The following is a 4,044-nucleotide window of genomic DNA, read 5'->3' as shown; positions in this document are numbered from 1 at the left end:
TTAGATGGATAGATAGACAGATATATAATAGATAGATAGATAGTCACGGCCACATCAATTTCCTACCGTGCCTCCCGCAGGATTATGGGATAGATCTCATAAGGCGCTGGGGACAAGACAAAGGTTAATTGACATTACTTCGTAGTTGCAATCCAACCTCTCACACTCTTTGAAAATCAAAAGATGTATCTCTAAAAATAACAATTATTGAAAACACATTTGTAACGAGAGCGAGAGGCAGACAGGTGGAGACAGGGGCAGTGGGAGACGCGTGTATATGGGTGGAAGTAAAAGGAAATGGAGAGAGAGAAGGGAATGCACGAGACAGGAAGGAAAAGAAAATCAAACCATGACTTCTGCAGGATATTTCAACGGAAGAAAGCAACCTGCTTCAGAGTCAATAAAGTAATTTCGAAGGGCTGCCAGTGATATAATATAGGAAACGTGATAGTCAATCAGCGGAAAACATGCTGCAATCAACAGCAACGCGATTGGCTGCGGAGAATTGTGCTGATTATTTTGGAGGATGGATAAACATTGGTCCCAGGACAGCTAGGAGAGCTCCACAACTGTCACCCCAATGGTGCCCTGCGTGATCGGTGAGGGTGAAGGATTAGAGAGCCAGTAGCACAATTTTATATAATTGTCAAATTAACCAAATTGAAGAAGGCAAGAGTTTCTTTTCTGTGTATAGTTGTTGTATTTGGGACATGCTCCCTGAAATGTCACTGCAAGAGGTATTTCACAAGGAACATTGGACAATTGATTGAGAGGGTATATTTAATGAGTAGCGATAAATAACAGAGGGAAGCAGCAATTAATAGATAGCGTATTCAAGATGCACAATGGGCAAAAGGCCTGTCTCTATTGCATGATTGTAATTTCAATTATAAGAAAGTATTCATATGAGCTTTTGTCAGATTAAAAAAAGAAAATTACTGCGGATGCTGGAATCTGAAACGAAAGAGAAAACTCTGGAATTTCTCAGCAGATCTGGCAGCATCTGTGGGAGAGAAAAGAGCGAACGTTTCGAGTCCAATGACACTTTGTCAAAGCTAACAGAGAGAGAGAAAGTGGGAAATATTTACACTGTGGAGTGAGAATGAAAGATGCGTCATAGCCACAGAAACCCAGGGAAACCGGGTGCTAATGTGCGCTTCATCTCCCGCGCAACTACCCTCGTCCCCTCCCCTCCCTCCCAGAACAACAATAGAGTCCCCCTCGTTCTCACATTTCATCCCACCAGCCTCCGTATGCAAAGCCTCCGCCATTTTCGCCAACCCCAGTGTGATGTCACACCCTCTGTCAGCAGACCGCAGAGACCGTTCCCTCAGAGATAATCTAGTCTACACCTCCACTATACCCACTACCTCACCTATCACCCACGACACGTTCCCAAGGCCAAAAACAGTCATTCCAAGTTCAGCATCGTTTCACTTGCATCTCTTCCAATTGCATCCGCTGCTCCCGATGTGTTGTCCTCTATATCGGAGAGAACAAACACAGACTGGGTGATCGTTTTGCTGACCATCCTCGGTCTGTGCGCATTCAGGACCCTTCCCTTCCCGTTGCTTGCCATTTTAACAAAAGACCCTGCTCCCATGCCCACATGTCTGTCCTTGGCCAGCTACAATGTTCCAGTGAGGCTCAACGCAAACTGGAGGAACAACATCTCATCTTCCGATGAGGCATGCTACAGTCATTCATTCTCAACATCGAATTCAACAACTTCAGCTGATTAGCTCTACCCCACCTCGACCCATTTGTTTTCATGCCATTTCATTTTAGCTGTTTTTTACAATTTCTTTATTTCTAGTCTTTCTTAATATATATTTAAACCCCCTCCCCCAATGTTATCCACCTTTCCTTGCCCTTTCTGCTCTTTGCTTCCCATTGCCGCTTCCCCCCTCAACCCCCCCCCCCCCCCCCCGTCTAAATCTGTCACAGTTCACCCTCTGATGTTAGTTTTACTGCTGTTTGGCCTTTCACGTCTTTTGTTCTCTCTGGGGACTGCCATTAGCACTCTTTCCTCTTCCTTTCTGTGGCCATTGACACCCCGTTTCCTTGGGTTTCTGTGGCTATGACTCATCCTTCATTTTCACTCCACAGCATAAAAACGTCCCACTTTCTCTACCTGTTAGCTCTGACAAAGAGTCAGTGGACTCGAAACGGTAGCTGTTTCTCTCCATGCTGATGCTTCCAGACCTGATGACATTTTCCAGCATTTTCTCTTTCGTTAATAATAATTTAATGCTGTCTCTCCATTTATTAATAAACAGCCTACTGATTCCAGTTAATTTTGGAAGCAGTTATTGAAATTCGTCTCACCATGTCTAACATTAAGCCAACCAGCGATGTGTACGTGTGCCTATTCGCTGCAGGACGCTCTGTGTTTACATATAAAGAGCTCCTGTGCTCCAGATATCTCATTGTAACTGTGAGGCCATCAAAGGAGAACGATGTTTCTGCTACTTGGGTTCTTGGTGCTGATACAGCCCATCTCTGCCGTTGGAGTCGAGAGTTCATCGCATAGAATCGGAGGTAAGTATATCTCTCAGTGCACAATGTGTAGGAGCATTCAGATGGTCATGAGGAGGACACTCAGCTCACCCTGCCCGTGCTGTCCTTCAATTGGGTCACAGTTGATCAGAATCTGTACTCTGTTAGCTGATTTGTGTTGTCTATATTTCCAAGGTCGCGCTGTGGCATGCCATGCAGCTGGAGGGAAGTGTAAACTAGATGCTTGCAAGTCAACCGAGGTTAGATTGGACGAAACATGCTTCAATATTTTCAAGTGTTGCAAGCCTGCCTGAGGTAACAGAGTGAAGAAGTCCCACTCTGGTCCTTACCTGAGGCTGTGACTGACAATAAATGTGATTTCTGTAATTCTGCCTCTGCTGGATAATGTAGTTGCAATTACTCCTAATCAACTGCTTTCTGAATCATGTGAATAAAACTGGCCTCTTTGACGAATGTCTCTTGTCCGAGTCTCATTTCTCACTTCGGTCCACGTATAAGCTTATTTATCCGGAAAGGAATTGTCAAAAAGTGGTCGGGTCACAATGCCAACTTACAGCTTCAAATATTCACAATATCTGAATTCTATCTTACGGTCATATTTAGGCACGTTCCTGCAGTGTGTAATGCTCAGTTTCTCTCCTTACAATCCACCCACTCACCCAAATTCTCCCTGCCCTCTCCCTTACACTCCACCTCTCTCTGTTGCACGTCCTCCCACTCCCAAATATCGCTGCCCTCCAATAATATTCCCTAGTTTCCTCTTAACTCTGCCCTTCCCCTAACACCCTCCCCTCTCCAGAACATACCCACATCACACCGAAACACTCCTTCCCCATGACTAATGTTTCCCCCTCCCCAAACCCTCCTGTTTGCCAAACACTCCTTTTCTCTCCCTAATACACACTCCCCTCACCCTAACATTGCCTTCCCTCCTCTAAAACATCTGCCCAGCACTCCATTCCCGGCCCAAACACCAACTCACCTCTTCCTAAATCTCCATCCATATTTCCTGGCACTCCCTCTCTCTACACCTCCACCGTTCACCTTACACTGCCTCCAAACTCCGGTACACTCCCTGCCCTTCCCTAACATTCCCTTCCCTGTCCCTAACACTCCATTTCCACTCCCGAACACTCCCACACATTTTACTAATGCTCCACACCCGCTGCCTAACACCGCATCCCATCTCCCTAACACAGGCAGCGGCAGAGTCAGAGACCGTCATAACATTTAAGAAGTATTTTCTGTGCACTTGCGATGCCAAGGCATCACACGCCTATGGTCCAATAGCTGAGACATGGGGTTAGAATAGTTAGGTGGTTGTGTTTGATCTGCGCAGACGCGATGGGCTGAAGGGCCGTTTATGTGTTTTGGGACTCGATGACACTGTGACTCAATAACAATAAGCGACAGGGTTGCTCTCATTCAAAACAAAGCGCATGCGAGGATGCCAGGAACAGCACCAACCATCCCTTCAAGTGTAGCACCAACGTTGTAAAACTATTCGAGAATGCTTCGCTCTTT

The 4,044-nt window shown here is 45.8% G+C and overlaps 1 long non-coding RNA gene across 1 annotated transcript; it reads left to right on the top strand.

Annotated features, from left to right (window-relative positions):
* Nucleotides 1-2,203: 2,203 nt before the first annotated feature.
* On the top strand, nucleotides 2,204-2,973 carry LOC140403724 (uncharacterized). Its single transcript, XR_011938401.1, has 2 exons — nucleotides 2,204-2,541; nucleotides 2,695-2,973. It is a non-coding gene; the product is annotated as an uncharacterized lncRNA (long non-coding RNA).
* Nucleotides 2,974-4,044: the final 1,071 nt, after the last annotated feature.

The sequence above is a fragment of the Scyliorhinus torazame genome, chromosome 29 (genome assembly GCF_047496885.1).
Source record: "Scyliorhinus torazame isolate Kashiwa2021f chromosome 29, sScyTor2.1, whole genome shotgun sequence".
NCBI classification, from domain to species: Eukaryota; Metazoa; Chordata; class Chondrichthyes; order Carcharhiniformes; family Scyliorhinidae; genus Scyliorhinus; species Scyliorhinus torazame.
Note: the sequence above shows the minus strand (reverse complement) of the source record. Positions and strands in the feature narration are given on the sequence as shown.